This window comes from Macrotis lagotis, chromosome X (genome assembly GCF_037893015.1).
Source record: "Macrotis lagotis isolate mMagLag1 chromosome X, bilby.v1.9.chrom.fasta, whole genome shotgun sequence".
NCBI lineage: Eukaryota > Metazoa > Chordata > Mammalia > Peramelemorphia > Peramelidae > Macrotis > Macrotis lagotis.
The window spans coordinates 414,086,470-414,101,236 of record NC_133666.1 but is presented as its reverse complement, the minus strand read 5'-3'; the positions used below and the strand labels follow the sequence as shown (position 1 = coordinate 414,101,236).

The 14,767-nt window shown below is 34.8% G+C and overlaps 1 long non-coding RNA gene and 1 other non-coding gene across 2 annotated transcripts in view; both read left to right on the top strand.

Annotated features, from left to right (window-relative positions):
* Positions 1–4,109: 4,109 nt before the first annotated feature.
* Positions 4,110–14,767, top strand: part of LOC141503004 (uncharacterized) — a 71,847-nt gene continuing 61,189 nt past the window's right edge. Inside the window, exon 1 of the long non-coding RNA XR_012472737.1 lies at positions 4,110–4,197. This is a non-coding gene — a long non-coding RNA (uncharacterized LOC141503004). The remainder of the gene's footprint in view (positions 4,198–14,767) is intronic.
* LOC141503696 (U6 spliceosomal RNA) lies at positions 9,906–10,012 on the top strand. The gene has a single exon (XR_012473027.1). It is a non-coding gene; the product is annotated as a U6 spliceosomal RNA (small nuclear RNA).

Genomic DNA, 14,767 nt, shown 5'->3' with positions numbered 1-14,767 from the left:
CACCACCTTCTTATTCATGTTTCAGGCCAGATGGTCCAAGACTTATCTTCTTGATATTGTTCATGACTTTCCCCAGGATAATGACTTTAGTGGATCATCATATATATATAAATGACTCAGTTCAACAAAATTAGCTAATCCAACTCCTTCATTGGAGGATGGAAAAGTCATGCTCTACAAGGTTTTTTTTGGTGAACTTTTATTTGGTTGGGGTTTTTTTTAAAGAAAAGCATGCTGAGAAGGTACATTTAGATAAAATATGGTCCCTGTCCTCATGGAGTTTTCAGTATTGTAGGAAAATAAATCATAATAAAAGTTCATTTGAGAGTTATGAGACATAATAAATGAGTATGGAAAATAAGGTCATGACTGATTACTTGCAGAAGGGACCGTTGGGGTGACTTTTAAAGGATGGGTCAGAATTATACATGAAGAAAGGGAGAGAGATTATTTCAAAAGGAAACAGCTTAAGTTAAGCCATGGGTGTTAGAAGTAAGACGTGTGTCAAATTAGACAAAAAGCAAACTAGTTTGGAGCATTGCATGTGCTTAAGGAGTAGGTAGCAACCTGGAAAGTTTGGGTGGAACCAGACTTTGATGAAGTGTTGGAAATGTCAGGAAAAAGAGTTTAGATTCTATTTGGGTTCTTTTGTTTTTCAGTGAAGTGATATGACCCTATCCATATAAGGAACATTATTTGAAAAGTAGCCTAAAGGATGACTTAAATAGAAAGAGTGAGAAAAGAAAAACATGCTAAAGGGACAAGGAGTGATAATAAGGGCTTGTAATAAGGACTCCAGTAATAGGGAGTCAGTGGGGTACAGTTTAAGGAGTGCTGAATGTAAAATTGGAGTACCCGAATTTGAATTCCAACTTTGTCATTTGAATGACTTATGTAAGACATTCAATCTTTTTAGACCTTAGTTTCCTCATCCATAAAATGATCAAGTACTCTAGATTGAGATGCAAGGTCCTTCCCTAGTTTGAAATTCTATGAACAATGATATGGAAATGGATATGAGAGATATTACAATGGTTCAAATGACAAGACAATTAATTAGATGTGAGCAGGAGGAAGGATATGCTATAATTCCAAAGTTTAAATTAGATAATAGAAGTGGTGATGCTACATATACAGAAATGATGAGTTCAGAAGTAGATTTTGAAGAGGAAGGTTTTTGTGCATATTGATTTGAAGGTGAACCATCAAGATCCTTATAAAAAGACAAAGATTCAGACTTGGGTCTCATAAATTACTTCATACTTGCTTTTCTCCTCTGATGCTGCCATCAGCCTGGAATATGCCTTTATCCCCTTCCACCTGGATTACTGCAATAGTACCTCAGTTGGTTTCTCTGCTTTAAGCCCCCCCCCCCCCACTCCAGTTCTTCCTCTACTCAGCTGTTAGGTAGAAATCCAGGTAGATCATACACTGAAGAATTTGGAATTTAGTTGTAATACATTTTGCTTCAAAATAGAGACCTTACAAAAGCAATGGTATGCTACTTTAGAAATTGGAATCACTGGTATGATTGTTTTGCTCAGAAAATTATGCCTTTATGACCTATTGGTCTTTGGCTTTAGAGCTGGCCATAACAAGAAATGTTTACGAGAAGTCTTAGCTCTGAACTTGGGGCTTGCATGGGGTAGTAGGGGATTTGATAATGTCAGCTATGCAATTGCAAAAGGAGTGTGACACATCCATATTAGTGATTTCATACCTTGAACATATTTGGTATTTACCTATATTTATACATGTTATTTCCTCCAATAAGATGTAAGTTCCTTGAAGGCAGAGAAAGTTTTGACTATATTTTCGAAACCCCCAGGTCCTGGCATTGAATTTGTCATATAGTAGACACTTAATAAAATCTTGGTAAATTGAATTGAAGGTGAGAAAGAGAGGGATTTCTGAATACAGAGAGGGTCCAACTGAGTTTTATAAAAAAATTTTGTATTGGTATATAAAATCCACTGCCACATCTCTTTCCTCTCCAAATCAAATTCCACACAAGTGTCAATATTCCAAAAGGATAGTTTTGACTTTATCTCTCTGTAACTCAAATTTGAAAGATTACCTATTATATCTTTGGTCAAATTGATATTTAAAATCTTTTATAACCTGACTCTAACCTTCTATAAATTATTTTTCATGCACTCTGATGTCTGAGAAATTAATCTCCTTCCTGTTCCTCATACAAGTCTCTCCAGTTTCTATCTCTGACTTTGCACGGACCCATGGCGCATTTCTAAAAAGGGAACTTCCTCCTCCTAATTGCCTCTTAGAATCCCTATTTTCTTTTAGATATTAGGTTAAAGATTACCTCCTAATAAGATGTGTTTCCTGGTCTCTTCTCAGCTAATAGTATCTTCCTCCTCATATTTATTTTATATGTGTTGTCTCCCCTTAAGGAGAGAGAGAGAGAGAGAGAGAGAGAGAGAGAGAGAGAGAGAGAGAGAGAGAGAGAGAGAAAGAGAGAAAGAGAGAGAGAGAGAATGGTTTATTTTTATTTTAGTAACCTTAGAACCTCAAACATGCCTAGAATGTAGTGGATGCCTAACAGATGTTGTTGATTGATTAAGTATATTAAGTGTACACTATGAACAAGGGACTACTCTAAGTTGATGTTGGTTCAAACACAATTAATCAATTCCAGCCCTTTAGTTTACCTTCCAATGAGGAGAAACAATCTATTCACAGATTAAGACAGGGAACTGGCTCCTGAAGTTACTGAGGAAATTGGAAGAGTGAGCAGCAGTTGATAATTATGAGGATGGCAAGGTTATAGAAACACAATGGATTGCATGGACTGCAAGGGATGATGATGATGTTGATGATGTCAGTTGACCATGGTGGCTAGAATTTGAATAGCATTTTAAGGATTGCAAAGTGTTTACACATAATATTATTTCATTTGATCCTCACAATAACTGAGAAGATATGTCCTTATTATTTTCTAGATGTAATTTAAGGTTAAAAGATTAAGTGTGATACAGCTAATAACTAACAATTATCTAAGGCAAAAATTGAACTCAGACTTTTCTGACTTTAAGTGCCATATTCTATTCACTGCACCATCTATCTGAAAGGTCACAAGTATATTTGTAAGGAAAACTTTGTAATATTTTTAACTTTCCCTTTTCCTGGCTTTATGAGTTGGGAGAAAAGAGAGGAATGATTTCGAGTGAGGAGGCCTGCAACAGATGTGGTAACTTCAGCCTTAGTTGAAGTGAAGAGATGGTAGAAATATTGGTTGAAAAGTTCATAAAGGAATATAGATAGGCAATATAGTCCATAAAGGACTGGACATAAAATGAGAAAGACATGAATTCCAATATTACCTCAAATATCTACTGACTGTGAACCTTTGCAAATCATTTAACATCTCTTCGTCTCAATTTTCTTATCTGTAAAATGGAAATAATTATTAAGTGATTCTAGGTACATCATTTAAACTCTGCCTCAATTTTATCTTCTTAAAATGGGAGAGTTAAGACAATGGGATATAGATTGGTCTGTTAGGATCTATAAGCAGGACTTGCCTAATAGAGGACTTTCAGAGTTACTTGGCAATATTTAAAATTTTTTCTTGGTATGAATATTTTTATATATCACCTTCATCTCTAAGAATATCTTTATGCAGCCCCCCTACTCAGCAAGCAATTTCTAGTGATAAAGATTTTTTAAAAATAAAGGAGTAAAACAGCAATTCATCAAAACTAATCAGATCATCAACAAATACAACAGGGGTATTCAGAGAGGACTAACACCATTGATTTGAAAACTTGCTGAATTGAAGGTTGCCCATCCACTTTTGGTGTCCACCCAACTCTCATATGCCTCCAAGAAGCTATAGCATGCACAATAGTCACATCCCAATAAAACTGTCTTGGAAAATGGGCTAAATCAGTTTGATGGTAACTGGCAGGCCTCAAACTTGGTGAATTAGGGGATGTCTACCCCAAGCAAGTGAAGACTTTCCCTGACTGAATGGTTGTATGAGAATGTGGCCATAAAGGCCATGTGGTCATAAAGGCAGTCATGAAGGCCACAATAGAATTGTGGAGCACTTAGTGGTGAAACAGCAAAGACCTCAACGACATCCACTGCTTCCTTAGCCACTACTAGTTGTCTTAATTTTTTTGTCTTGGCATTGGCAAGACCTAGGAAGAGTCTTCAATGCCTCAGGAAGAGAGAGTAAGTAGATGACTTTGTACAACTTTGTTTCATTTAAATTCAATTTTTACACAAATAATAATCCTATTACATCATTCTAAAATTAAGGAACAATAGTAACAACAATATTTAATATTGAATACTCATAATCTCTTACCTGAGCAAAAATAGAGTTGTAAAAGAGTTTTTTGGAGCTATGCTTGGCCACTATGATTTCAGGATTTTTTGCTCTTTCCATCAATATTGTTGTAATCAAAATGTATATTGTTATAGTCAAAATGTATATTGTTTTCTTTTCAGATATATGTAAATGTCTCCATGCTTCTAATTCTTCATATGTTATTTTTAAACAATATTGTGGAGAACAAAGGCTGTCTACCTGTCATCCTTCATGTTCACCATGTGACCATATCATCTTTTCTGATCAAATATTTCCTTAATGAGGTCATATATTTCTGTTCTTTGAATTTCTTCATTTGTTACATGTTGTAGCCTATTTACATCTACCATGAAATTTTTCACTGCTTTCCATGTAATATTCATTTCTAATTCTTCAGAGATTGTTGTGTTCCATATCTCACAGCTATACAACACTTGTAGAATATTGGCCTTTGTTTCTGACAGAAGTTTGGGACCATTAAAGAAGATGTGTTTTTTCTGCAATCTAGCTTGCTCTTCTCACTATCTATTTGTATGGTTTATCTAGATATAAATAGTGATGGACAAGCTCTTAGGTTATCCATCCAACTTCATGTCATAATATGTGCCTCAGATGTTTTCTTTCATCTACTTTGTTTTTCCTGTGTGAATAGTCATACCAAACACTTTTGAGTGATGTGGACCTCTTCCAGGAGGCTTTGAAATATTTTAAGGCTTGAAGCAACCAACATAATGTCATCCAAAAGCAGAAGCAACTGTCTAGAGGAGATGGCTTGTTGGAAAGATGGCATTTTGCTCTATTGAATCAATGATTTTTTTATAATAAACAAAAGATAAATAAAGTATGATCTTATACTGTTTATATCTTTCAATCAATTTTGTAATGGAAAAATAGTAGTGCACTATATAACATCACTTATGAAATCCTGTCCCTGTTCAGATCTTAATCAAGAATGCACTCAATTTTTGTCTCATAAAATTTTGACAAAGATAGGGAAATAGGTAAATATGCCAGTAAAAAAGAAACAAGCCCTTATTACATGCCAGTCACTTGCCAAGCACTTTAAAAATGGCATAGTATTTGATTGAATCCTCAAAACAAATTTGAGCGATAGATGCCATTTGATGGCTAGGGAAATTGCAGCAGTCAAAAGCTTAGTGATTTTACCAGGATTACACAATTAATCAGTGTCTGGGGTTAAATTTGAATGAATTCCAGATCTAGTGTTCTGTCCTCCTGATCACCTAGCTGCCCTAGTAATTTTTTTTGGTATTAATAAAATTTAATTTTCACTATGTGTGTGCTTTCTGTACCTTTGATAACAGCTTCTCCTTCAGATATATTGTTAATTAATCCCTCACTGCCCTCATAATTACATCACTTCCAGAATGTCTTTGGCATATAGCTGATGGCACATAGGATTAGAGCACTAGGCCTGGAGTCAAGAAGACATGAATTCAAATTTGACATCAAGCATTTATTAGCTATATGATCCTGGACAAGTCATTAAACATTTTTTCCTCAGTTTCCTCAATTATAAGATGGGTATAAAAATAGCACCTACCTCTCAAAGTTGTTAAGAGGATCAAACAAGATCATATTTGTAAAAATATTTAGAAATGGGGCAGCTAGGTGGTGCAGTGGATAGAGCACTGATCCTGCAGTCAGGAGGACCTGACTTCAAATGTGACCTCAGACACTTAATAATTAACCTAGCTGTGTGACCTTAGGCAAGTCACTTAACCCATTGACTTGCAAAAACCAAATATATAATTATATAAATATCTATATACATACATACATATATGTATATATAGGATTGTATGTAGCATAAAGTAGATTCTAAGGAAATGCTAATGAGCTTAATCTTTCTATTCCTGTCTATCTATGTACCCTTGGTCTCATCTCATCTCAGTTGGTTTTTCCCATTTTTATTTTCATTAGTGCTATTTATCTCTTCCCTATAAATACATCTAGGACTCTGACCTTAAAACTCAACTGTGGCAGTTCTGCTGTCCCTGATAATGAAAATGTTGTTATAGAAATTTTCACAGATATTTTTCATTTTTGCTCTGTTAGCTGTCTTTCCATTTTCATTCTTAAATGACCCCAAGCTTTAGCTTATATAGTTTCTTTGCCAGAGTTACTTTACCCTGGATTCACCTCCCACTGTTCTCTATACCTCCATCAAGCTCTTTGTAAGAATTTACAAATGAGTTTATATTCCAACCCAGCATTCCATGTGCAGTATAATGTGATTTCTAGAACCTGCAGGGTTCCCTGCTATGGCAATGGATTTAATTATTATAATCAGTGTCAATGTAATTTTACCATCCATTTCCCATTTTTCATTATCAAATCAATTATTCAGGATTGAGTTGTTTCCATTTTATGCCATATCTTTTTTCTCATTACTCTTCTTTCCTTTATCTCCATCCTAATTTTTACCATAGCTCTATCAGTTTGGTTGTTTAATTGTACAAAAATATCTGATTCACAAATGATTCCTACATCAGCAATGAATCTTTTTCCTAAGTGTTAAAATATGATTAATTTAAATTTTGCAATGGTGGTTGCCATTTTTACTGTCTACTTTTTTTCCCCTAAAACAAAGTGTTCATGCAGTAGAGGCATGAGCCCCTTGTATTGTCTACAAGCATTTTCCCACATCCATTACTTATTCCTGACCAGTTTATCATCTTTAGCTATTTCTCCCTTTTCACTGAAGTCACTTAGTATTAAAGTGTATGTTAATTAAGAGAGCCATATCTAGTTCAATATAGACTTTCTCTACTTCTTTATGCTTTACAATAAATGTTGGTGCTAAGTCCAATCCATATTCATGAGGGGAAATGCACTACCTTTTAGGACAGACTGAATTTTCAATTATTTTCAATGGTTCTAATTATTCAGGAAATATTTATTTTTTTCTGCCATCAAGAATAAATTTGTCTCTTCATAACTTCCATTCATTTTTCTACTTCTTTTCTCTGTGGCCAAAAAGAACAAATCTAATCCATTTTCCAAATGGCACATCCTTCAGAAATTTGGAGACAACCATCATCCCCCACCCCAAATCTCCTCTGCTTCAGGATAAACATTCTCCAGTACCTTGATGCTCAAATGGCATGGACTTCCAACACTTTCACCATTTTGTTATTCTCTTCTAGACATTCTTTAACTTACCTTTCTCTTCTTGAACTGTGGTATCCAGAATTGAATGTGAATATGATCTGACTGGAGTAGAATCCAGAAGTATTACCCCCTAGCCCCAACCTGACCCCCCACTCCCAACCTCACTATGCACATATCTTCTGAGTATTTTGGCTGTTCCATAACTATTAATTCATAATGCTTGAGATACTCTTTCAACAGCCAAATAATAGAATGATAATTCAATAGCAAAACAGGGTTACTGGAAAGGTACTTTCCAAGAACTGGATAGAAGCAACACTTAAGGAAGGAAGGAGTTTCTCTTTTAAAAAAATGAATTTATCCAATCTTTCAGTGACATTGGCAATTGCACATGAACATGCATCATTCCTTATGTCTCAGTCTGAGTGATTTGACAGGCTTGTCATCGAGGGCACATTTTTCAATTTGACAAACTTCTTTCATGACCCTAAAAAGCCCTAAGCTTGTACTGAATGAAATGATCAGGCCATTAGCCAAAGCTGTTTTCAGTAATAGTGCCCTAACTAGACAGAGAGAACTCTCATCTTCAGCGAATACCTACTTAATCATCTAAATACAGTACAAGCTGTTTACTTGGTCGCTGATTTTCTTGAAACACCACAAGACTTCATTAGTTGAATTACTGCCTAAATGTCTATCTTAGAAATAGGCACTGCTGAGCATTATTTATGGGTGTCAAGGCCTTAAATGATTCAGATGCAGCTCCACTCACATCCTCTATAATTATCAACACCAAAGAGAACATATTTTAGAGAACAAGATGTTAAATTAATGTTCTGAAAAATTTATAAAACAAAATCTGTGCAGCTTTGCTCTTCAACACCCCCTCCTCAAAACCTCCCCAGAAAATTCTCGGTGGCTCTCAGCAGACTCCTAATGCTTTCATCAGGAAACTTTTGTTAAGCCAGGGATCATAGAAGGACAAATTAGGTTAGTGTTTGGCAGAAAGAGAAAAAGATGATTCAGATATACATAGTCCCATTTCTTGTAGCTATGGAATAAATCTATATCAGAATCGTTTTACCTGGGGAATCCCTAAGGGGTTGGTGAATAGATTTTAGGGGGTCCTTGAATTTGGATGAGGAAAAATATATCACAGTTAATTGAAACTTTTGATGTCCTTCAATTATGAATTTAGGCAACAAAATATAACTCAGAGAAGGGACCTAATTGGCTTCATTAGACAACTAAGTTCAAGACACACAAAGGTTAAGAACACCTGATTTAAATCATCCCTAAAGTCTCTTCCTGTAATCAAAGTCGGATTCTAGGATTTACTGAATTTAACATAGTTACATTCAGTTATCACATCTATTTTATGTTTTATGTTTGATACAGGAACCAGCCCCCTCCTCAAATGCATCCCATTTTTAAATATTAGCAGAGGATATCTTAAATATATTTAATGTGAGAAGGAATTTTTGTAACTATCAACTAATGACGAATAGGGTACTCAACAAGAATAATAATAAAAGATGAAAGACATTGCCTAACAATTCAAATGTTTCTGCCCTAACTCCAGTATTGAAGCCAAGAATTTATGACATTGAACTGATACCCCTTCAAATACAAATACTGTTATAAGACTGCCAATTTGGTTTTACAGACTCAGAAATTAGGAATAGTTCAAGAAAGCCAAAGGTGTTTGCTGAGCCTCTTGGGGGCTTCTTCATCTTTATCATTTTTTTCTTTTCCAATTCTTTTTTTGTTTAAGATTTTTTGCAAGTCAATAGGGTTAAGTGGCTTGCCCAAGGCCACACACCTAGGTAATTATTAAGTGTCTGAGGCCGAATTTGAACTCAGGTACTCCTGATTCCAGGGCCAGTGCTCTTATCCACTGTGCCACCTAGCTGCCCTTCTTTTCCAATTCTTAAAGTAAAAAAAAATTGTCACTTTTTCAGGTTTAGTAGAAAATCAGTATTTCCTTCTTCAGCCAAGTTATAGTCTGGTATATATTGAACAGAAAAATAAAGACAACTTCATTCATATTCTAGTTCACAGTTAACCAATTCAAAGCATTAAAGTTGAGTTTGTATAGGTGAGACAGTCACAGTAGAATTACCCAAGGTCACATAGGTAGAAGTTTTGAATGCCATTAGACTCCTTTCATATGGAAAAGCACCTGGTGCTGATTCTATTCCAGCTGAGATCTGTAAGGGGGGGGAGCATCCATTGTTCATCCAAAAGCTGACTAAAATTTTCCAGGTCAGTTGGCATTAGAAGGTTATTACCCAAGAATTCAAGGATGTCTCCATCATAAATTTCTATAAAGGTAAAGGGAATAGGCTGTCCCAAGACATTCACGAGGACATTTCTCTTTTTGTCTTCACTGGTAAGATTCTCACCAGAGTCCTTCTCAAGAGACTGATCCTTTGTGCTCACTTCGGCAGCACATATACTAAAATTGGAATGATACAATGTAGACTAGCATGGCCCCTATGCAAGGGTAACACGCAAATTTGTGAAGCAATCCGTATTTTTAAAAGGATTTGCAAAAGGTTAATGAAAAAGCTCCTCCCCCCCAAAAAATGAATGGAGTCTGCAGAAACTAATGACTCCATGAGACAGCAAGAGTCAGTTAAACAAAATCAAAAAATAGAAAAAATAGAAGAAAATGAAAATACCTCATCAACAAAACCACTGACCTTGAGAATAGATTGAAGAGGGGCAGCCTGAGAATTATAGGACTTCCTGAAAACATTGAAGAGAAAAAAACCTGGACGTAATATTACAAGATCTAGTGATGGAAAACTGCCCTGATATCATGGAATCAGAGGGAAAAGTAGTTATTGAAAGAATACATCAATCCCCTCCAGAAAAAGATCCTAAAATGAAAACACCAAGGAATGTTGTGGCCAAATTCCAGAACTATCAGATAAAAGAGAAAACTCTGCAAGCAGCCAGAAAGAAACACTTTAAATATAAAGGAGCCACAGTAAGGATCACGCAGGACCTGGCTGCATCAACATTAAGGTATCGAAGGGCCTGGAATGAGATATTTTGAAGAGCAAGGGAACTTGGAATGCAGCCAAGAATCTACTTTCCCGCAAAGCTGAGCCTTCTCTTCCAGGGAAAAAGATAGACATTTAACGAAATGGAAGAATTCCAAAAATTCCTGATGAAAAGACCAGAGCTAAATAGAAAATTTGGACATCAAGCAGGAGATTCAAAAGACACATGAAAAGGTAAAAAAATGCAGTAAAAGGAAAACAACTGCTATCCAGTAAGTTGAAACTGACTATATCCCAGCATGGGGAAAAAGATTCTCATAAATCTTGAGAATTGTAACTATAACAGAGAGAATATACCTAGCCAGAAATGATGGACATTCATGATCTATCCATGGGACTGCTATCTAATGGGATGTAACTGGCTTTAACCCCACTTGGGAGAAAGACTCTAATAACTGTCAAGAATTTTAACTCTATTAGATAGAATATACTGAACTAGAAGTGACAGACACTCAGAATTTTCTATAACTCAGATAGAATGATCTAAAAAAACACTACCCCCTTAAAAATGGGGACAGGAAAGAGATGGGAGGAGGGAGGGGATTGAATGGGATAAATCTCATTACACTAAGAGGTACAAAAAAACCTATGGTAATAGAGGGGAAGAAGGGAGCAGATGAGAAACACCTGAATCTTCTTCTCATCAGACTCGGCTTAAAGTCAACCTACACATACTCAGTTAACTTATAAAACACCTAACCTTTCAAGTATTAAAAGGGGAAAAGGGGAGGGGGGACGGAGAAAGGGAAAGGGAGTAGGGGGAAAAGGGAAAAAGGGAAAGGGGAAAGAAAGGGGAGGGGATGATATAGGAGGGCAAACACACTGAAGGGGGTGGTATTCAGAAACAAAATACTGGGGAATATTGATAAAGGGGGGAAAGGGGGAAAATACAAACAGAGGGAAGATAGCATGGAGGGCAATAATGAATTCATAATCATAACTTTAAATGTGAATTGGATGAACTCTCCCTTAAAACATAAGTAAATAGCAGAGTGGATTAAAAAACCAGAATCCTACAATATGCTGCTTACAAGAAACTCATTTGAAGCAGAGAGATACATATAAAGTAAAGGTAAAAGGTTGGAGCAAAATAGATTTTGCTTCAGCTGAAGTAAAAAAAAAGCAGGGGGAGCAATCTTTATCTCAGACAAAGCAGCAGCAAAAAGACATAGCATTAAAAGACATAAGGAAGGAAACTTTATCCTCCTAAAAGGTATCATAGACAATAAAGTTATTTCAATACTGATTATATATGCACCCTGTGGTATAGCACCCAAATTCTTAGAGGAGAAGCTTAAAGAACTACAGGAAGACATAGACAGCAAAACTCTACTAGTGGGAGACCTCAACTCCCACTCTCAGATATAGATAAATTGAATCACAAAATAAACAAGAAAGAAGTTAAGGAGGTAAATAGGTTGTTAGAAAAATTAGATATGGTAGACTTATGGAGGAAGCTGAATGGGGATAGAAAGGAATATGCCTTTTTCTCTGCCGTACATGGAACTTACACGAAAATTGACCATGTACTAGGACATAAAAACCTAATGATCAACTGCAGAAATTCAGAAATAGTGAATACATCTTTCTCAGATCACAATTCAATAAAAGTCATATGCAATATTGGACCAGGGAGATATAGACCCAGAACTAATTGGAAACTGAAAAACTTCATTTTAAAAAATGATTGGACCAAAAAACAAATTACAGAAAGAATTAACCATTTTATCCTAGATAATGATAATAATGAAACAACATACTAAAACCTATAGAATTCATTCAAAGCGACTCTTGGGGGATATATTACAGCTCTAAATGCTTACATGAATAAATTGGAGAAAGAGGAAATCAATGAACTAAACATGCAACTAAAAAAAATAGAGAAAGAACAAATCAAAAATCCCCAATTAAATACCGAATTAGAAATTACAAAAATTAAAGGAGAAATTAATAAAATCGAAAGCAAAAAAACTATTGAATTAATAAATAAAACCAAACATTGGTATTATGAAGAAACCAATAAAATTGATAAACCTCTGGTCAATTTGATTTAAAAAAAAGAAAGAAGAAATCCAAATCGCTAGTATCATCAATGAAAAAGGTGAACTCACCACCAATGAAGAGGAAATTAAAGTAATAATTTGAAATTTTTTTGCCCAACTCTATGCCAATAAATTTGATAATCTAAGTGAAATGGATAAATATTTACAAAAATATAAGTTGCCCAGGTTGAATGAAGAAGAGATTAAATACCTAAACAACCCTATCTCAGAAAAAGAAATTCAACAAGCTATCCTTAAAGTCCCTAAGAAAAAATCTCCAGGGCCTGATGGATTCACAAGTGAACTCTACCAAAACATTTAAGGAACAATTGGTTCCAATTCTATATAAACTCTTTGGAAAAATAGGGAAAGATGGAACTCTGCCTAACTCTTTCTATGAAACCAATATGGTGCTGTTACCTAAACCAGGAAGAGTTAAAACAGAGAAAGAAAATTATTAACCTATGTCCCTGATGAGTATAGATGCAAAAATCTTAAATAAAATATTAGAAAAACTGTTAGTATACTCAATTATATCAACAATAAATCTATCAGAAATCATGTGATCATTTTGATAGATGCTGAAAAAGCTTTTGACAAAATACAGAATCCATTCCTCCTAAAAACACTAGAGAGTGTAGGAATAAATGGACTGTTCCTTAAAATAATTAGCAGTATTAATCTGAAACCATCAACAAGCATTATATTCAATGGGGAGAGGCTAGAGGCATTCTCAATAAGATCAGGGGTCAAACAAGGGTGCCCATTATCATCACTACCAGTCAATATTGTGTTAGAAATGTTAGCATCAGCAATTAGAGAAGAAAAAGAAATTGAAGGAATTAGAATTGGGAAGGAAGAGACAAAACTCTCACTCTTTGCAGATGACATGAGGGTCTACCTAGAGAATGCCAAGAAATCATCCAAAAATCTACTGGAAACAATTAACAATTTTAGTAATGTTGCAGGTTATAAAATAAACCCTCATAAATCCTCAACTTTTCTATATATGTCTAGAAAGATACAGCAGGAAGAGCTAGAAAGAGAAATCCCATTCAAAGTAACTTCAGACAATATAAAATACTTGCGAGTCTATTTTCCAAGACAGACTCAGAATCTTTTTGAAAACAATTATAAAACACTTCTCACACAAATTAAATCAGATTTAAATAACTGGGCAAATATCAACTGCTCATGGATAGGTAGAGCTAATATAATAAAAATGACAATTCTACCAAAAGTAAACTATCTGTTTATTGCCCTACCAATCAAAATTCCAAAAAATTACTTTAATGAGTTAGAAAAAATTGTAAGTAAATTCATATGGAGAAATAAAAAGTCAAGAATTGCCAGGAGCTTAATGAAAAAAAAGTACAAAAGAAGGTGGCTTAGCCTTACCTGATCTAAAATTATGTTATAAAGCATCAGTCATCAAAACTGTTTAGTATTGGCTAAGAAATAGAGTGCTGGACCAGTGGAATAGACTAGGTGTAAAAGCAGGAGATGATTATAGTAATCTGCTGTTTGATAAACCCAAAGAGTCCATCCATTGGGCTAAAAACTCCCTCTTTGATAAAAACTGCTGGAATAATTGGAAGTTAGTATGGAAGAAACTTAGATTAGACCAACACCTAACACCCTTTACCAAGATAAGAACCAAATGGTTACAGGACTTAGACATAAAAAAGAATACTATAAGCAAATGAGAAGATGAAGGACTAGTTTACCTGTCAGATCTATGGAAAGGGGAGCAGTTTATTACCAATTAGATGATTTTGATTACATTAAATTAAAAAGCCTTTTGCACATATAAAACCACTGTAACCAAGATCAAAAGAAATGTAGTAAATTGGGAAACAATCTTTACAACTCATGATTCTGACAAAGGACTCATTTCTAAAATATATAGAGAACTGAGTCATATTTTAAAAAAAAGCCATTCCCCAATTGACAAATAGTCAAAGGATATGCAAAGGCAATTTACAGATGAGGAGATCAAAGCAATCCAGAGCCATATGAAAAAATGCTCTAAATCATTAATTATTAGAGAAATGCAAATTAAAGCTTCTCTGAGGTACTACTTCACACCTCTCAGATATATATATATATATATATATATATATATATGTATATGTCATGGAACACTATTGCTCTATTAGAAACAAGGAGGGATGGGATTTTAG